A 21426-nucleotide genomic window follows, 5' to 3' on the forward strand; every position below is an offset into this window, starting at 1 on the left:
CCACGCACAGGATGTGTGTTTGTGGGTTTACCCACTATAAATCCTTATTTATTAGAACTTTACACATTACCCCCTTATAAGTTGTTAAGTATTTAATTCAAGCATTATTTCAAATTTTTAACTTATTTCTTATCATAACCCATCAACTAGGTTACTTTTTTTTTGTTCATTTTCATTTATTTTAATTGGTAACCGGTTTTTGGGGCGTTACAAGTCTACCCCCCTTAAAGGAGGTTTCGTCCCCGAAACCTTTCTCATTCCAACTAGACCACTTCTACTCTCACTTTTTCATCTATTCATTCACGATGCTTAATACAATATAGACGCATTCGGGATCTTGGCAAAAGTTTTTTATTCATGCATAAACGTATTTGTACGCATTGTCCCTCCGTTCTTAAATCAAGTAAATTACTTTCATAATCACCTATAAGTCAGAATCTGATCCAGGGCTCTTATTAGTGTCGTTTTAAGTTTATAATGCCAGTTTCTAGCATACATCATCACTAACGATTCGTTCATTGGAATTTATTCCAATGTATACTATTGGTCGTACAAGCTTATGCTTACGGTTTGTTTCTATCTTTCTAAATAAGTGACATATTCATACATTTACTAATATAAATAAATCGATTTATTTTATTCCGCACACGAATCATGCACGACATAATTCATTATTGTAATTATAAGCAACCCCATCATTCCATTACTAACGTTATTCCAATTACTTTCTTGCTCATATGAGGGCTTAGCACAACTTTATACGTATACTATAGACATTTAATGACTTAATGGTACTAATACAAAACTTCCCACTTCCTAATTACTTTTTCATACTTAATACGAGTATAAGGCATCATTCTACGATTACGACCGTCACTTGAACTAATTACAGGTTTGAGTTTTAGCCTTGAATTTAATCATTCGCACACTTTATTATCAGCTCCTTGCATGAACTACTTACGATAACAACTAGGTATGTTGTGTACGAGCACCATACTAGCGTTTAACCAATTCAACTCAAACTTTAGTTTAAGGCCTTTAATTCTCCCTCTTAATGTCATTCATACTTTCTCACGCTGACCAGTACAGGTCGATCGCTGTATAGCATACCACAATCATTCTACCATTCATTTTGTTCACATTTACGAATAAACCTACGGATCCTTAATCATTAACTAAGAAATAAACATTTTACTAACCTCGCTTTCAACGTATAAGTCGGTTATCCGTGTGTCGGATCGATCCGCTTCTTTATATGTACCTTCCATGCTAGAATTTGTCTCGTTTATTCATGAAATATGCTCTCACTCGTGGGCATCCTCCCACTAGCTTCAATACTATTATTTCACTAAGGGTTCCATCATATTTATCTATAAATAATTAATTAGCACATAGCCTTTCATAATTGTGTCCTACAGGGTGTTTGTTCGCCTATTGTATCTTTCAAAATTTTCTTACGTACATGCTAAACATATCATACATTCCATTTCTTACATACAATTCTTTCTTTTTATTGGTTATTTCTCCAACTTTCGCAGTTTGACCTTTCAAGGTCAGACTAACACCCCCTTACCTATTGTGGTCGCATCAAGGTACACGTTCGTACCTTATACTTACATAATTGCAAGGGCTTCATTTATTTTGTTCGACTTTTCGGAAGTCTAATTGTAAATGCATTCTTACATATGGGTATCAGTTATCTTATTTTGACACATCATTCTCTAGTCAAGCCCTAAGATCCTATTAAAAATATAATCTTTTATACGTACCTGGCGCGGGTCAAAACCCTTGACTCGTTATTTATACTTTGCGACGGCAATGCTTTCCAAATTGTGACAAAGCATGCCCATACATTATGCTCACCTATAAGTAATAAACTTGACAAACCGAACATTGAATACCGGGTTCAAATAGCGATCGTCCTTTGACCCGTATAACTTTATTTGAGTTTGGTACTTAGTTTTTTTTTTATTCTCACTTCTTTAATACGTCTTCACTTATGGATTCGAACTTTTAAATTATTACTTTTCACTTTTACTAGTTTGAATCCATTTCTCATATTCTAATATTTTCATCTGTACCTTACGTTCTTCTGTCGTATCAATTACCATGATATTTCTTATGATATATTTTCATATTAATCTTCTACATTCAACTTCAAGTGTTGGGTTCTAGCACTAATTTCATGTCCTAATTCATGTAGCGCGTCTCTATGCCACACTCTACATCCTATTTCTAGTGGTGTTCCCACCATTCTTTCTTAAATTTGATTCACATTCAATCGTAAGCTTAAACTTTTCATTCTTATCCTTCTTTCCTATATTGATCCAATCCTTTAAGAATCGTTAGACCCCTTTTTGCTAGCTTGACTGGACATAAGTGAGATGATTCTCGTGTTTTTCTCGAGCTTCGGTCAATTCATGACCATTTCTTAATATATCATTTCCATTTGTTCGTTCACCGTATTTGGTGTTAATTCACCTACGTTCTCTAGCATGTCCCTTACTAATGAGTATCCTACATTACACGTTGCATTTCTTACGTAATATTTCCAAAGTTTGTAAGTAATTATTATTTACTGTCTTCTACAATATAACCTTATAAGGTCAACCACCACCCAATACTTTTTGTATATAAGTATTTCAGTACATGTTGCACTTACTCTCAATTCGAACATCTTTACAAAAATGTCTTTAACTAACATCCCAACTAATATTCTTCCCATACCTTTCATCAACATTACCAAGTTCTCATTTCCGCCTTAGAATTTCTCAACTAAAATTTATGACCGATTTACCCTTATAATGAGGTCTTGTCGGTTTAACATTATGCCAACAATCTCAACAAAACGTACCATAACCTTTCTCATTTATTTATACATTTCGCTTTGATTTCGAATACTCAAACACGTATACACCTTCATGTAGATGAATTCGAAGCGATTGCGAAATCACTTACCTTTAGCGTTCATGTTCATGCTTGCCTCATTGCTTCCTCTTACTCCGTTTGCCATCCATACTTGAATCAACTGACAAGACTTCCATCCTTACATATTAATATATTATTACATTCATAACACTGTTAGCTTATGTGAGCATACATACAACTATTCATTTTCTTTCTATTCATAAGTTAATTGACTTTCGTTAGTCAAATTTCGTAAAAACAAGGCATTTATTATTAGTCATCTCACTTCCAATCCATACAACTAAACTATCGTCAAGCATAACACGTAAATCACTTAATACATAACACATCAACTCTTTACTTTAGCTTTTGTGTCTAATGACCATTTCATAATATTCCTATACTGTTGACTTTTAGATAGTCAACTGTCTTGCTTACATACTTCAAACTTTTGAACGTGTAAAACATGATAGACCGTAATACTAATATTCTACGTATTTCATACATATAATTTACATAATCCCCCAAACAATACACATATGTACATTCACCTTCACGTATTTTCGCATACTAATGCTTCATGATTCTACAAATGGTAATTACCATTCAAGTTAACTATATAACATAATTCCAACGTATCTTTTACTATTAAGCTCATATGATTCGCGTTTAGCACATATTCGCCCCTTAATCATAATATGGCAAATTATTAATTACACATAAGCATCACACCATTCAGGTACAAGGTACACGCCTCTAATGCATAATTCTGATCAAAGCATACATTCATCCGAATTTTCATAAATTTTTACTTTATCGCCAACGGTCTACATAACCTTACATAACTTATTATATCTTCTATTAACTTGCCAGGAGTATAAAACGGGCATTTCTGAGAAGTATGGTAACTTAAATTATAGTTCACAAGCTTTCAATACATCATAGTTCATTAGTCCGTATTTACTTCATTCGCATCCTCACATTTTAAACTTTACTCATTTTTCATTCATTTTTTTTAGCATTCATTTGTGTCATTCGACACATTACTTTCGACCCTTAAAATTTTCTTGCCATCGTAACCACTAATCGTGGTTACATATATCTTATTAGGCCTTATATAGACCCTACACGAACATTTAATAGGCCTTAAAACACTTTGGAAACTCAAAATACGAAAACCAAAACAAAACAAAAATCCTCAGCGGATTTGATTTCCGCTAGCCGTCGGCGACGGCTTCACACCCCGTCGGCGACGGGCTTCATAAATGAGGCTTCGCCCACAATGTCTGTAGACAGAAAGATAGGCCGTCGACAAACATGGGGCGTCGGCGACGGCATTACAGCCCGTCGGCGACGGCCCCTCTTTTGCTGAAACGCTGCTGAACCTTATTTTGACAGTTCCGACCATTTCCCGGGTCCGTTTTCAGCTACCCGGGTCCAGGGACTTCTCATTTTACCCATCTTAACATTTCTTAACATAAGTAATCTTAAATCTTAAACCGTAACACACTATACATACTCATATCAAGCGAATGTTTAAAATTTTACCTCATTGGCGATCTCAGAGCGAGCACATTTGTATGAGCCATGGTTTGAGTTCGAGCGCTAAGACTCTTGCCCGAATCCCTCAAACCTTGGCTCTGATACCAACTTGTAAGGTCCGCTTTTCCATAAAAATAATGGTTTACTTAAAAATAAATAAACTAAAGACATCAAAACACCAAATTTGATACATAATGAAATTCTTACAAAAATTGGGCATGACCCGTTCGTACAACGAACGTGCCCCCTGTTTTTAACACAATAAACTAACGACAATCTACGACCCATTTCAACTTTAAACTTCCTAAAACTAAGACAACAAGTTTTCAGTGTATGACTTCTAACAAGATCAAACAAAGTAACAAGACATGGACCCAAAAAGTGTGCATATAAACTAGCGGAAGCGCTTGGTATAATAAGGCATGAACACGTGCTCGCTCCATATCTGCAAATCGCCTAAAGTGGAGTTTTACCTACATTAACAATCAAATTTTAAAAGGTTAGTTATCACACTAGTTAAATCATAATCCTTTCGTTTTAGCCCCATCCATACAAAAACATTCATCCTTTTACACATTCGACTACCCAAATAGTTGGGTTAGGCATAAACACTCTCGACGTGGCCCAGAGTTTACCTGGGAGCGGGAAGACCAGATGAAGCACAAGTATCCCCAGTTGTTCCCAAACGAAAACCCCAGCACTGAAGCTACAACCGAATTTCGGGACGAAATTCCAAACTAACGGGGGGATGATGTGACACCCCGTTGAAACGTTCTCACTTACACTAGCTTGACAGTGACTGCCTTAACTTTCGGGACGAAAGTTCCTAAAACCTGGGGATAATGTGACACTTCGGATTTTCCCGGGAAACCTTCTTGATGTAACTTTGCGTGTACATATATTATTAAATGGAAACTATGGATTTTCTGTGATTATGTGTTGTATGTATGTACGTTATATATATATATATATATATATATATAGGTGTATATTACTAGTGAGCCGAAACCGCAAGACCCGACTCGAGACCACCTAGTCTCGAGTAACCCACACCGGTTGGGCCGCAACTCCCTTGGTCCACCCGAAAGCCCATTAGTGCACACCTTGAGATATAAAACCCAAAACCCTCACCACACTCTCCTTTACACTCTCATTCATTTCACCCTCACAACTCTCACACTCTCTACCTCTCACTAAAACCCTAAACCTTAACAAACCAAGATCACCTCCTCACCCTCTCATCTCTCTCGGATCCAACCGTAGCACCAAGACTCCCGGATTTCTACTCGGAACCATCACTCGGAAGTGGAACCCTTGATCCTTCGCACCCACAACATCAACCGGTTAGTGTTTTTGGGTGTTTGCTATGATCTTTGAAGTGTGATGATAAGTGTTGCCATGTTTTTAACTTAGAAATGTCACTAATGATGATGATGAACATGTTTTAGCTAGTTAGAAGTAGAACCGTGTGTTGTTACTTTGGTGATGTTTTGACCGTATGATATGCTTGATTTCTTGATCTTATGGGTTCTTGTTTATCAATGAAACATGCTAGATTTAGGAACCTAATGATGATACCGATTGTGTCCGATTATGTTAAAATGATTTGCGATAAATGTGTGGTCTTGATCCTAATATTTCATATGAAGAACCTTGTGATTATGTGTTGAAAGTAGGATGAATATGTAAAGAACATGTTGAAGGTGTGATGAATGTTATGAATATTTGAAAAATGCTTGTTTTGATCCATTTTGCTTAGTAATCAGACAAGGAAACATGTTGGTGCAATATGGTTGGATAGTACACAATCACACAAAAACACAATTCTATTGGTTAGTACACATAACAGGTTCTAGAAGGATTCAGGTGCACGTAACAGTGGTTGCGAGTCGGAACCCTTGGTTGCGACTCGAGACCAAAACGTGATTCGTCGAGATCTCCCGGTTGCGACTCGCAAGCAGCGCATGATGAACCGAAACCGAGGTTGCGAGTCGGAATCCCTTGGTTGCGACTCGAGACCAAAGCATGATGAACCGAAACCAGGGTTGCGAGTCGGAACCCTTGGTTGCGACTCGAAACCGTGCATTCTCGAGTCGAAACCACCCTTGTCTCGACTGGGCTGCCTAAGTGTTATTGGGCCATGACTTGTTGGGCTATCTGTTGACTGAACTACATGTGTATCTGTTACTGTTTGTGAAATTGTTAGGACAGGCCCAATAACCCAACTGTTTGTTTGTGTGCATTCTAAGTGTATCTATACGTGTTTGCTATACGTGGTTACTTGTACCCCAACTTGACCTATATTTGGTAACCATGCTAGGACGTGGTGACCAACGTGTTTGACCAAGTAAAATATCTACCGAGCAACCCAAGGTGAGTTCACAACCTAAAGCATGCGTTCCCGGTGGTTTGGGAAACGGAACTACAAACAACACTATCCCCTATGAGGGATACAACTTACTTTTCTTCCCTTGTTATTGGGAACCTTTAGTTAATTACTGTTTATACGGATTGCAACTAACGGCACTAAACGAAACTCTATCACTCAAGTCCCTACTACATAATACCGATTAGTCGCCGGGGCCAGGCGAACGGGTTATTAGTTGATAGCGCTATTTAGGTTTTACCAACCTCACACCGTGCCATGGTTTGGGATCGGTCGTGAACTAATGTACTCAGGCATCCGTAAATGATGATAGAACATTGACATCGGGGCATCCTGCGGAAACGCAAACGGTTACCTAGTGTTCGGTATTGGAAAAACAGTTTAGTCGCTAACTTTTGGGGTAGCTCCCCATGGCATGTATAAACGAGTAAATTAACTGGTGAAACAAGTTTTTGGTAATTAAAACTGGACAACTAGTGAACTCACTCAGCATTATTGTTGACACCTTACTACATGCTTTGCAGATAACCAGTGACTGAGGAGCTGCTGCTTGGGAATGTGTAGTGTTCGCCAAAACCCGTGTGTTGGGTTTTAATTATCTTAAACCATGAACTATCTTTCAAAACTATTTGGTTTATGCTTCCGCTGTTTTGTTTAAACTTACTATCGAACTTAAACTACGATGTTGCTAACTACTTTAGATAGCAATTACTTTACTATTAACCAATGCTTAGTATAATTGGTGGCTGGATCCTGGTCAGTCACGCCCTCAAGCGGATGTTACTCCGCAGGTGGAATTTGGGGGTGTGACAGATTGGTATCAGAGCCATTGGTTATAGTGAACTTGGTTTTAAAAAAGGGGAAAATCTTTTTGAGAAAAACCAGACTATAACCCGTGACTCGTGACGACACTACACTCCAAGTGCAAGGCTCGACTTATCTGACCTCATAGCTCGGACCCATGTTTACTTGCTTGTTTGTCTTATGCTTTCTGCTCTACTATACGTACTAGTTTGCCTAATTAGATAGATTCGCCTCCCCTCTTCTATCTCATTCTCGCTATGTTACGACACCACACTCATACTATGTTTCCTGGTTATGAAGACAATGAGTGGACGCGGACGAGGAAACGTCAACATGACTCAGGCTCAGTTCACTAACCTGATTAACACGGTGGCTGCAGCATTCGCAGCTCACCCTGGAGGTAAGCTCTTGTTTTAGGATGTTTAGATCCTACCGCCACAACGTCTTTTCACCTCTAAGCCCATTCGTATCACTCTCACAACAGGTCAGCATGCGCCTGTGCAACCACGTGTTTGTACCTTCAAGACCTTCATGGATTGCAAGCCTCTTCCATTCAATGGCACTGAGGGTGCCATAGGTCTTCTGCACTGGATCGAGAAAGTCGAAGCTGTTTTTGCTGTCTGCGAGTGTCCCCCTGCTAATTGGGTGAAGTTTGCTACTGGTACCCTTGAGGGAAGCGCGCTTTCGTGGTGGAAGGCGCAAATTCAAATGCTTGGTTTGGAAACTGCTAATGCTACTGCATGGGAAGACTTCAAGGATATGATCAAGGAAGAGTACTGTCACAGGGATGATATCCACAAACTCGAGGACGAGTACTATGGTCTCAAGATGGTTGGGTCAGAGATTGAGACCTACACCAAACTGTCCAACGACTACGCTGCTCTTTACCCAAACATGTCCCGACCCATGTATCGAAGGATCGAATTGTATGTCAAGGGCTTAGTCCCCGAAATCAGAAGCCATGTAACTTCGGCCAACCTCACTGCCATACAGCCCGTGGTTCGTCTTGCCCACAAACTCACCAACCAGGCTGTGGAGGAGGGCAGGTTGCCCAAAAGGATCAGTGCTGCGGAAGGAACTTCTAATGATGGCAAACAAAAGTGGGATGGAAATCAGGGCAAAGATGCTAACTCTACTCAGGCCCCAGCTCAGCAAAGGAAAACTGACAACAACAAAGGCACTCAGCAACAGGGTGGCTACCGGGGAAGCTACCCTAAGTGCAACAAGTGTAACAGGCACCACAATGGAGCATGTAACAAAGGTCAGTGTCAGCGATGCAGCAAGATGGGGCATGAAGCCAAGGATTGTAGAAGTCAGTTCCCAGCAAGGCAGAATCAGCAACAACCCCAACAGCAACAGCAGCAGGGAAACAACCGAGCATGTTTTAAATGTGGGGCAACAGGGCACATGCGAAAGGATTGCCCTGAACTGAATCAGAATCGCAACAACAACCAGGGAGCTGGGAACAATGAGCAAAACAACAATGCTGGGAATGGTGCAAGGGAAGAGCTTTTGTGATTGGAGCTGGAGAAGCAAGGAACGACCCCAACGTTGTGGCGGGTAAGTTCCTACTTGATGATCGTTATGTTTCTGTGTTATTTGATTCCGGTGCCGATGCCAGTTATGTATCCCTTCGCATTAGTAAGAAACTTAAGCACCCGCCTGCATTATTAAGTTCTAAGCACATCGTCGAGATAGCTAATGGTAAGAACATCGAGGCCACGCACGTGATCCACGATTGCAAATTAGAATTGTCTGGTCACACGTTTAGTATCGATCTTTTCCCTGTCAAACTTGGAAGCTTCGACGTCGTCATCGGTATGGATTGGTTATCCAAACATCGCGCTGAGATCCTATGTCAAGAGAAAGCAGTTCGTATTCCTCGCCGTTCTGGCCAACCCCTCATCGTCCAAGGCAACAAAGGTGGAGAAGTCACAGGCATTATCTCGCTTTTAAAAGCCCAGAAGTGTTTACAAAAAGGGCACACCGCTATCCTAGCACTTGTCACCGACACCCACGAAAAGGAAAAGAGGATTGAAGATTTCCCTGTAGTACGTGACTATCCCGAGGTATTTCCTAAGGAACTACCTGGACTCCCTCCCCACCGTCAGGTCGAATTCCAAATCGAACTGGCCCCCGGAGCAGCGCCCATAGCTCGTGCGCCTTATCGTCTAGCCCCTGCAGAACTGAAGGAACTCTCTACGCAACTACAGGAACTATTGGATAAAGGATTTATCCGTCCTAGTTCATCACCCTGGGGAGCACCAGTACTCTTTGTCAAGAAGAAGGATGGCACATTCCGAATGTGCATCGACTATCGTGAGTTGAACAAGGTCACCATCAAGAATCGTTACCCTCTCCCGCGCATCGACGACCTATTCGATCAGTTGCAAGGATCGAGCTACTATTCTAAGATTGACCTGCGATCAGGCTACCATCAGTTGAGAGTTCGTAATGAAGACATCTCTAAGACTGCGTTCAGGACTCGTTATGGTCATTACGAGTTCCTCGTTATGCCTTTTGGAATGACTAACGCACCTGCGGTTTTCATGGATCTCATGAACCGAGTGTGCAAGCCTTATCTCGACAAATTCGTGATTGTGTTTATCGACGACATCCTGATCTACTCGAGAAGTCAAGAAGAGCATGAACGACACCTACGTCTTATCCTCGAACTCTTACGCAATGAGCAATTGTACGCCAAATTCTCGAAGTGTGACTTCTGGCTCCGAGAAGTCCATTTCCTTGGGCATGTGGTCAACAAGGACGGTATTCACGTCGACCCCGCTAAGATCGACTCGATAAAGAATTGGCCTACACCCAAGACTCCAACCGAAGTTCGCCAATTCTTGGGATTGGCAGGATACTACCGCAGATTCATCAAGGGATTCTCAAAGATTGCACAACCCCTCACGACTCTTACTCAGAAAGGCATTGTTTACAAGTGGAATGAAGCTCAGGAGTCGGCCTTTCAAAGGCTAAAGGATAACCTCTGTAGCGCTCCTATTCTCTCGTTGCCTGAAGGCACTGACGACTTTGTGGTTTACTGCGATGCGTCTATCCATGGGCTCGGTTGCGTGTTAATGCAACGCGAGAAAGTTATTGCCTACGCCTCTCGACAACTCAAGACGCATGAAAGAAACTACACTACGCATGATTTGGAACTGGGAGCAGTGATCTTTGCTCTTAAGATATGGAGACATTACCTGTACGGTACCAAGTGCACTATTTACACCGATCACAGGAGTCTCGAGCATATCTTTAGGCAAAAGGAATTGAACATGCGACAGCGCCGCTGGGTCGAACTCTTGAATGACTACGAATGCGCCATCAAGTACCATCCGGGCAAGGCCAATGTCGTGGCAGATGCCCTCAGCCGAAAGGACACTATACCAAAGCGCGTGCGAGCATTGCAACTTACCATCCAGTCTAACCTCCCTACCCAGATCCGACATGCTCAAGTCGAAGCATTGAAGCCGGAAAACATCAGGGCTGAGTCTCTGCGAGGATCGAGACAGCGATTAGAACAGAAGGAAGATGGCGCTTACTATGTAACAGGGCGCATTTGGGTCCCTCTCTATGGAGACTTACGTGAACTCGTGATGGACGAAGCCCACAAGTCCCGCTACTCAGTACATCCTGGTTCGGACAAGATGTACCACGACTTGAAGACTACATATTGGTGGCCTGGCATGAAGGCCCACATAGCAACATACGTCAGCAAATGTTTGACTTGCGCAAGAGTCAAGACAGAGTACCAGAAGCCAGCAGGCCTACTCCAACAACCAGAAATCCTGAAATGGAAATGGGAGCAAATTTCCATGGATTTTGTTACAGGGCTACCTAGATCTCAACGCGGAAATGACACTATTTGGGTAATAGTGGATCGATTGACCAAGTCCGCGCACTTTCTGGCTATTAAGGAAACAGACAAGTTTTCTACCTTGGCGGAGATTTACTTAAAGGAAGTAGTTTCGAGGCACGGGGTGCCAACCTCAATTATTTCCGACCGAGACGCTCGTTTTACTTCGGAATTGTGGCAAGCTATGCACAAATCCTTTGGCTCACGTTTGGACATGAGCACCGCTTATCACCCGCAAACGGATGGGCAGTCTGAACGCACCATCCAAACCCTAGAAGACATGCTTAGAGCGTGTGTGATCGATTTTGGCAAGAATTGGGAGAAGCATCTACCGCTAGTAGAGTTCTCTTATAACAACAGCTACCACACTAGTATTCAGGCAGCACCTTTTGAGGCATTGTACGGTCGTAAATGCCGGTCACCTCTTTGCTGGGCGGAAATCGGTGATAGTCAAATCACGGGCCCAGAGATGGTGGTAGATACAACGGAAAAGATTGCCCAGATCAGACAACGTATGGCGGCAGCTCGTGACCGTCAGAAGAGTTACGCTGATAAGCGTAGGAAACCACTAGAATTCCAGGTAGGTGACCGGGTTCTACTTAAAGTCTCACCCTGGAAGGGTGTGGTTCGCTTTGGAAAAAGGGGCAAGCTTAATCCGCGATATATCGGACCATTCGAAATTACCGAGAAAATTGGTAAGGTTGCTTATAGATTGAACCTGCCTGAAGAACTGAGTGCGGTACACAACGTATTTCACGTGTCTAATCTGAAGAAGTGTCTATCAGATGAAACGCTCGTAATTCCTTTCAAGGAACTGACTATTGACGAACAGCTACACTTTACTGAGGAACCGATTGAGATCACGGATCGAGAGATCAAAATCCTCAAACGTAGCCAGATACCCCTTGTACGAGTCCGTTGGAACTCGCGACGTGGCCCAGAGTTTACCTGGGAGCGGGAAGACCAGATGAAGCACAAGTATCCCCAGTTGTTCCCAAACGAAAACCCCAGCACTGAAGCTACAACCGAATTTCGGGACGAAATTCCAAACTAACGGGAGATGATGTGACACCCCGTTGAAACGTTCTCACTTACACTAGCTTGACAGTGACTGCCTTAACTTTCGGGACGAAAGTTCCTAAAACCTGGGGATAATGTGACACTTCGGATTTTCCCGGGAAACCTTCTTGATGTAACTTTGCGTGTACATATATTATTAAATGGAAACTATGGATTTTCTGTGATTATGTGTTGTATGTATGTACGTTATATATATATAGGTGTATATTACTAGTGAGCCGAAACCGCAAGACCCGACTCGAGACCACCTAGTCTCGAGTAACCCACACCGGTTGGGCCGCAACTCCCTTGGTCCACCCGAAAGCCCATTAGTGCACACCTTGAGATATAAAACCCAAAACCCTCACCACACTCTCCTTTACACTCTCATTCATTTCACCCTCACAACTCTCACACTCTCTACCTCTCACTAAAACCCTAAACCTTAACAAACCAAGATCACCTCCTCACCCTCTCATCTCTCTCGGATCCAACCGTAGCACCAAGACTCCCGGATTTCTACTCGGAACCATCACTCGGAAGTGGAACCCTTGATCCTTCGCACCCACAACATCAACCGGTTAGTGTTTTTGGGTGTTTGCTATGATCTTTGAAGTGTGCTGATAAGTGTTGCCATGTTTTTAACTTAGAAATGTCACTAATGATGATGATGAACATGTTTTAGCTAGTTAGAAGTAGAACCGTGTGTTGTTACTTTGGTGATGTTTTGACCGTATGATATGCTTGATTTCTTGATCTTATGGGTTCTTGTTTATCAATGAAACATGCTAGATTTAGGAACCTAATGATGATACCGATTGTGTCCGATTATGTTAAAATGATTTGCGATAAATGTGTGGTCTTGATCCTAATATTTCATATGAAGAACCTTGTGATTATGTGTTGAAAGTAGGATGAATATGTAAAGAACATGTTGAAGGTGTGATGAATGTTATGAATATTTGAAAAATGCTTGTTTTGATCCATTTTGCTTAGTAATCAGACAAGGAAACATGTTGGTGCAATATGGTTGGATAGTACACAATCACACAAAAACACAATTCTATTGGTTAGTACACATAACAGGTTCTAGAAGGATTCAGGTGCACGTAACAGTGGTTGCGAGTCGGAACCCTTGCTTGCGACTCGAGACCAAAACGTGATTCGTCGAGATCTCCCGGTTGCGACTCGCAAGCAGCGCATGATGAACCGAAACCGAGGTTGCGAGTCGGAATCCCTTGGTTGCGACTCGAGACCAAAGCATGATGAACCGAAACCAGGGTTGCGAGTCGGAACCCTTGGTTGCGACTCGAAACCGTGCATTCTCGAGTCGAAACCACCCTTGTCTCGACTGGGCTGCCTAAGTGTTATTGGGCCATGACTTGTTGGGCTATCTGTTGACTGAACTACATGTGTATCTGTTACTGTTTGTGAAATTGTTAGGACAGGCCCAATAACCCAACTGTTTGTTTGTGTGCATTCTAAGTGTATCTATACGTGTTTGCTATACGTGGTTACTTGTACCCCAACTTGACCTATATTTGGTAACCATGCTAGGACGTGGTGACCAACGTGTTTGACCAAGTAAAATATCTACCGAGCAACCCAAGGTGAGTTCACAACCTAAAGCATGCGTTCCCGGTGGTTTGGGAAACGGAACTACAAACAACACTATCCCCTATGAGGGATACAACTTACTTTTCTTCCCTTGTTATTGGGAACCTTTAGTTAATTACTGTTTATACGGATTGCAACTAACGGCACTAAACGAAACTCTATCACTCAAGTCCCTACTACATAATACCGATTAGTCGCCGGGGCCAGGCGAACGGGTTATTAGTTGATAGCGCTATTTAGGTTTTACCAACCTCACACCGTGCCATGGTTTGGGATCGGTCGTGAACTAATGTACTCAGGCATCCGTAAATGATGATAGAACATTGACATCGGGGCATCCTGCGGAAACGCAAACGGTTACCTAGTGTTCGGTATTGGAAAAACAGTTTAGTCGCTAACTTTTGGGGTAGCTCCCCATGGCATGTATAAACGAGTAAATTAACTGGTGAAACAAGTTTTTGGTAATTAAAACTGGACAACTAGTGAACTCACTCAGCATTATTGTTGACACCTTACTACATGCTTTGCAGATAACCAGTGACTGAGGAGCTGCTGCTTGGGAATGTGTAGTGTTCGCCAAAACCCGTGTGTTGGGTTTTAATTATCTTAAACCATGAACTATCTTTCAAAACTATTTGGTTTATGCTTCCGCTGTTTTGTTTAAACTTACTATCGAACTTAAACTACGATGTTGCTAACTACTTTAGATAGCAATTACTTTACTATTAACCAATGCTTAGTATAATTGGTGGCTGGATCCTGGTCAGTCACGCCCTCAAGCGGATGTTACTCCGCAGGTGGAATTTGGGGGTGTGACAGATTGGTATCAGAGCCATTGGTTATAGTGAACTTGGTTTTAAAAAAGGGGAAAATCTTTTTGAGAAAAACCAGACTATAACCCGTGACTCGTGACGACACTACACTCCAAGTGCAAGGCTCGACTTATCTGACCTCATAGCTCGGACCCATGTTTACTTGCTTGTTTGTCTTATGCTTTCTGCTCTACTATACGTACTAGTTTGCCTAATTAGATAGATTCGCCTCCCCTCTTCTATCTCATTCTCGCTATGTTACGACACCACACTCATACTATGTTTCCTGGTTATGAAGACAATGAGTGGACGCGGACGAGGAAACGTCAACATGACTCAGGCTCAGTTCACTAACCTGATTAACACGGTGGCTGCAGCATTCGCAGCTCACCCTGGAGGTAAGCTCTTGTTTTAGGATGTTTAGATCCTACCGCCACAACGTCTTTTCACCTCTAAGCCCATTCGTATCACTCTCACAACAGGTCAGCATGCGCCTGTGCAACCACGTGTTTGTACCTTCAAGACCTTCATGGATTGCAAGCCTCTTCCATTCAATGGCACTGAGGGTGCCATAGGTCTTCTGCACTGGATCGAGAAAGTCGAAGCTGTTTTTGCTGTCTGCGAGTGTCCCCCTGCTAATTGGGTGAAGTTTGCTACTGGTACCCTTGAGGGAAGCGCGCTTTCGTGGTGGAAGGCGCAAATTCAAATGCTTGGTTTGGAAACTGCTAATGCTACTGCATGGGAAGACTTCAAGGATATGATCAAGGAAGAGTACTGTCACAGGGATGATATCCACAAACTCGAGGACGAGTACTATGGTCTCAAGATGGTTGGGTCAGAGATTGAGACCTACACCAAACTGTCCAACGACTACGCTGCTCTTTACCCAAACATGTCCCGACCCATGTATCGAAGGATCGAATTGTATGTCAAGGGCTTAGTCCCCGAAATCAGAAGCCATGTAACTTCGGCCAACCTCACTGCCATACAGCCCGTGGTTCGTCTTGCCCACAAACTCACCAACCAGGCTGTGGAGGAGGGCAGGTTGCCCAAAAGGATCAGTGCTGCGGAAGGAACTTCTAATGATGGCAAACAAAAGTGGGATGGAAATCAGGGCAAAGATGCTAACTCTACTCAGGCCCCAGCTCAGCAAAGGAAAACTGACAACAACAAAGGCACTCAGCAACAGGGTGGCTACCGGGGAAGCTACCCTAAGTGCAACAAGTGTAACAGGCACCACAATGGAGCATGTAACAAAGGTCAGTGTCAGCGATGCAGCAAGATGGGGCATGAAGCCAAGGATTGTAGAAGTCAGTTCCCAGCAAGGCAGAATCAGCAACAACCCCAACAGCAACAGCAGCAGGGAAACAACCGAGCATGTTTTAAATGTGGGGCAACAGGGCACATGCGAAAGGATTGCCCTGAACTGAATCAGAATCGCAACAACAACCAGGGAGCTGGGAACAATGAGCAAAACAACAATGCTGGGAATGGTGCAAGGGAAGAGCTTTTGTGATTGGAGCTGGAGAAGCAAGGAACGACCCCAACGTTGTGGCGGGTAAGTTCCTACTTGATGATCGTTATGTTTCTGTGTTATTTGATTCCGGTGCCGATGCCAGTTATGTATCCCTTCGCATTAGTAAGAAACTTAAGCACCCGCCTGCATTATTAAGTTCTAAGCACATCGTCGAGATAGCTAATGGTAAGAACATCGAGGCCACGCACGTGATCCACGATTGCAAATTAGAATTGTCTGGTCACACGTTTAGTATCGATCTTTTCCCTGTCAAACTTGGAAGCTTCGACGTCGTCATCGGTATGGATTGGTTATCCAAACATCGCGCTGAGATCCTATGTCAAGAGAAAGCAGTTCGTATTCCTCGCCGTTCTGGCCAACCCCTCATCGTCCAAGGCAACAAAGGTGGAGAAGTCACAGGCATTATCTCGCTTTTAAAAGCCCAGAAGTGTTTACAAAAAGGGCACACCGCTATCCTAGCACTTGTCACCGACACCCACGAAAAGGAAAAGAGGATTGAAGATTTCCCTGTAGTACGTGACTATCCCGAGGTATTTCCTAAGGAACTACCTGGACTCCCTCCCCACCGTCAGGTCGAATTCCAAATCGAACTGGCCCCCGGAGCAGCGCCCATAGCTCGTGCGCCTTATCGTCTAGCCCCTGCAGAACTGAAGGAACTCTCTACGCAACTACAGGAACTATTGGATAAAGGATTTATCCGTCCTAGTTCATCACCCTGGGGAGCACCAGTACTCTTTGTCAAGAAGAAGGATGGCACATTCCGAATGTGCATCGACTATCGTGAGTTGAACAAGGTCACCATCAAGAATCGTTACCCTCTCCCGCGCATCGACGACCTATTCGATCAGTTGCAAGGATCGAGCTACTATTCTAAGATTGACCTGCGATCAGGCTACCATCAGTTGAGAGTTCGTAATGAAGACATCTCTAAGACTGCGTTCAGGACTCGTTATGGTCATTACGAGTTCCTCGTTATGCCTTTTGGAATGACTAACGCACCTGCGGTTTTCATATTATGAATGTTATGAATATTTGAAAAATGCTTGTTTTGATCCATTTTGCTTAGTAATCAGACAAGGAAACATGTTGGTGCAATATGGTTGGATAGTACACAATCACACAAAAACACAATTCTATTGGTTAGTACACATAACAGGTTCTAGAAGGATTCAGGTGCACGTAACAGTGGTTGCGAGTCGGAACCCTTGCTTGCGACTCGAGACCAAAACGTGATTCGTCGAGATCTCCCGGTTGCGACTCGCAAGCAGCGCATGATGAACCGAAACCGAGGTTGCGAGTCGGAATCCCTTGGTTGCGACTCGAGACCAAAGCATGATGAACCGAAACCAGGGTTGCGAGTCGGAACCCTTGGTTGCGACTCGAAACCGTGCATTCTCGAGTCGAAACCACCCTTGTCTCGACTGGGCTGCCTAAGTGTTATTGGGCCATGACTTGTTGGGCTATCTGTTGACTGAACTACATGTGTATCTGTTACTGTTTGTGAAATTGTTAGGACAGGCCCAATAACCCAACTGTTTGTTTGTGTGCATTCTAAGTGTATCTATACGTGTTTGCTATACGTGGTTACTTGTACCCCAACTTGACCTATATTTGGTAACCATGCTAGGACGTGGTGACCAACGTGTTTGACCAAGTAAAATATCTACCGAGCAACCCAAGGTGAGTTCACAACCTAAAGCATGCGTTCCCGGTGGTTTGGGAAACGGAACTACAAACAACACTATCCCCTATGAGGGATACAACTTACTTTTCTTCCCTTGTTATTGGGAACCTTTAGTTAATTACTGTTTATACGGATTGCAACTAACGGCACTAAACGAAACTCTATCACTCAAGTCCCTACTACATAATACCGATTAGTCGTCGGGGCCAGGCGAACGGGTTATTAGTTGATAGCGCTATTTAGGTTTTACCAACCTCACACCGTGCCATGGTTTGGGATCGGTCGTGAACTAATGTACTCAGGCATCCGTCAATGATGATAGAACATTGACATCGGGGCATCCTGCGGAAACGCAAACGGTTACCTAGTGTTCGGTATTGGAAAAACAGTTTAGTCGCTAACTTTTGGGGTAGCTCCCCATGGCATGTATAAACGAGTAAATTAACTGGTGAAACAAGTTTTTGGTAATTAAAACTGGACAACTAGTGAACTCACTCAGCATTATTGTTGACACCTTACTGCATGCTTTGCAGGTAACCAGTGACTGAGGAGCTGCTGCTTGGGAATGTGTAGTGTTCGCCAAAACCCGTGTGTTGGGTTTTAATTATCTTGAACCATGAACTATCTTTCAAAACTATTTGGTTTATGCTTCCGCTGTTTTGTTTAAACTTACTATCGAACTTAAACTACGATGTTGCTAACTACTTTAGATAGCAATTACTTTACTATTAACCAATGCTTAGTATAATTGGTGGCTGGATCCTGGTCAGTCACGCCCTCAAGCGGATGTTACTCCGCAGGTGGAATTTGGGGGTGTGACATCATTGAGAGTTAAGCATACACGTTCGACCCGTTTAATTGGGTTATTTACTTTCAACATTACTCTTCGTTCTATCCGCATAACGGATTAAGCTTTCAACATTCATTATGGCATTCGAAACTACCCGTTCAAACGGATGGCATTCATCTCTACTTGACACGATTTAATTTAAATCGGTCAAAATGTATAGCTTAACACAACTTTCGTTAGCATACCCAAATCCACAAGGATTTGTTATTTACTTGCCATTTTACCACGATTGTCATACAAGGATAGTTCTACATCAAGTTAAGTAAAAAGAGAATTTAACAAAGATCTGTATGCAACGGAACATACCTCGGTCTTGCGTGCCTTCCGTTTTCCTAGTGCTTGTACCTTCTTCCTTCACGCCTACATTACAACGTTCATTCATTCATTTAGTTCATCTACTTCATTCTATCATTTTTCCAAGTTACTCATAAATTCAGTTCTTAAGCATTTCATCAAACACTTGGTAGGCATCATAATTAAGGTATGAGGTACAAGTCTCTAAAGCACATTTTTACTAGTTCATCATCACCCAACATTCATATTTATTCTAATTTTGCATAACTAATTCCTCCTTCATCAATTTATCTAACATTCAAGCATTACAAACTAGATCATATATACATCAAGATAACATACAATCACCATCATTATGATCTTCATAATCATAACACAATTTCACAAAGTGGGTTTTCACTACAATCTTTCATGCAACCTAAAATCACACATGATTCTTGTTCTAGGAGGCAATTCTAACTCAAATTTCCCATATATGGTACAAGAAATCGAGATTGGTTGAACCCCTCATTCTATAATTCGTGATTTCAGAAAATTAAGCTTACCACTTCAATAATCGAGTTTAGATGAGTGTAAATCGAAGTTCATGCATTGGATTATCCTTGAATTTCCTCTTCAATTTGCTGAATTTGGAGAACAAGAGTTTCACCTTGTTCTCCTTCTGCTTGATCGATCCAACCCCACGCACAGGATGTGTGTTTGTGGGTTTACCCACTATAAATCCTTATTTATTAGAACTTTACACATTACCCCCCTTATAAGTTGTTAAGTATTTAATTCAAGCATTATTTCAAATTTTTAACTTATTTCTTATCATAACCCATCAACTAGGTTACTTTTTTTTGTTCATTTTCATTTATTTTAATTGGTAACCGGTTTTTGGGGCGTTACAACCAAACTTTTTGCTACTGATTTTATATGTTAAATAAAATATTTTAAGCCTTCTGGGCTGATAAAAATCTCAGCTTTCCTTATATAACCTGAAAATCGCTTAAAACCGATTTTTTACGCGTTTTAAACGCATAGTATGGATTAAAACTATTTTTGACATATAAGACTTAATACCTACTGATGTTTTAAGTAAATTTTTATAGTTTAGCAGTAAGCAAAAGTTTTGAACTCAGATTTCCAGATTTGACCTTTAAAGCTTATGTGAAATGACCAAAATGCTCCTACGGCGCATAGTTTGGTTATAAATAATAAATTTCACATATATGCAATACCCTACTGATATTACAAGCAAAAATAAATATTTTTACTGATCATTTTAGACTAGACCCTCAGATTAATATTTAATCTCTTTTATAGTCTTTAAAATGACCAAAATACCCTTACGGGGCATAAATTGATTTTAAATCCGTTTTGGGCATAATGGAAGGTATCCTACTGATATCATAACAAATTTTAAGCATATTAACTTAGGGAACCTGTACATGACTCAATTGGTTACCCGTTATGCATTTTCGTGTTTGGTACGGTTTTGTGACTAGTTTGCATAAATTGACCGAAACGGGTCAAACCTTATCATTTTTACCTCAAAATCCAGAACGTGTTTAGTTTACCCATATTATACAAGTCTTCATACTTGTCGGGTCTAAACCACATTCAAATCCGGTCTTCGCTTAATCTTTCGTTTTGAACCGTATATCTTCCTTTAAAACTAACCGGTCTAAGTTTAAACTTAAATAAGACCCGTTAGAAATCTTATAGGTTATTAAAACCTTCGTTCCAGATTTAGGAGCCCAGTAAAAGATATTTGCACTTGCTGATTGTATACGGCTGGGATAAATTTGTATAATTTGCTCAGGTAAATACTTTTAACTTATTTTCCCTTATACGGGCTTGGGGTACGGTATATAAAATACCGCTTGGTCGGGTATTGAATTTTTAATCGTATGAAGGTTAAATCATTGAGATAACCCGTTTAATCTGTTTTGTTTGTTTAAGCCTTTGGGGGGTTAATGACCATGTCCTGGATATCCTCGGCTCAATCATTGAAATGGCCACGACTTAAGCACGGGGTGTAGGCATACACCTGCCGGTGCGTATGTAAAAATAATGTACCCGCCTGT

At 41.8% G+C, this 21426-nt stretch overlaps 1 long non-coding RNA gene across 1 annotated transcript; it reads right to left on the reverse strand.

Annotated features, from left to right (window-relative positions):
- Nucleotides 1–4615: 4615 nt before the first annotated feature.
- LOC110905678 lies at nt 4616–20025 on the reverse strand. Its single transcript, XR_002573336.2, has 3 exons — nt 19900–20025; nt 19367–19420; nt 4616–4922 (listed from the first exon to the last, which is right to left on the reverse strand). It is a non-coding gene; the product is annotated as an uncharacterized LOC110905678 (long non-coding RNA).
- Nucleotides 20026–21426: the final 1401 nt, after the last annotated feature.

The sequence above is a fragment of the Helianthus annuus genome, chromosome 7, assembly GCF_002127325.2.
Source record: "Helianthus annuus cultivar XRQ/B chromosome 7, HanXRQr2.0-SUNRISE, whole genome shotgun sequence".
In the NCBI taxonomy this organism is placed as follows: domain Eukaryota; kingdom Viridiplantae; phylum Streptophyta; class Magnoliopsida; order Asterales; family Asteraceae; genus Helianthus; species Helianthus annuus.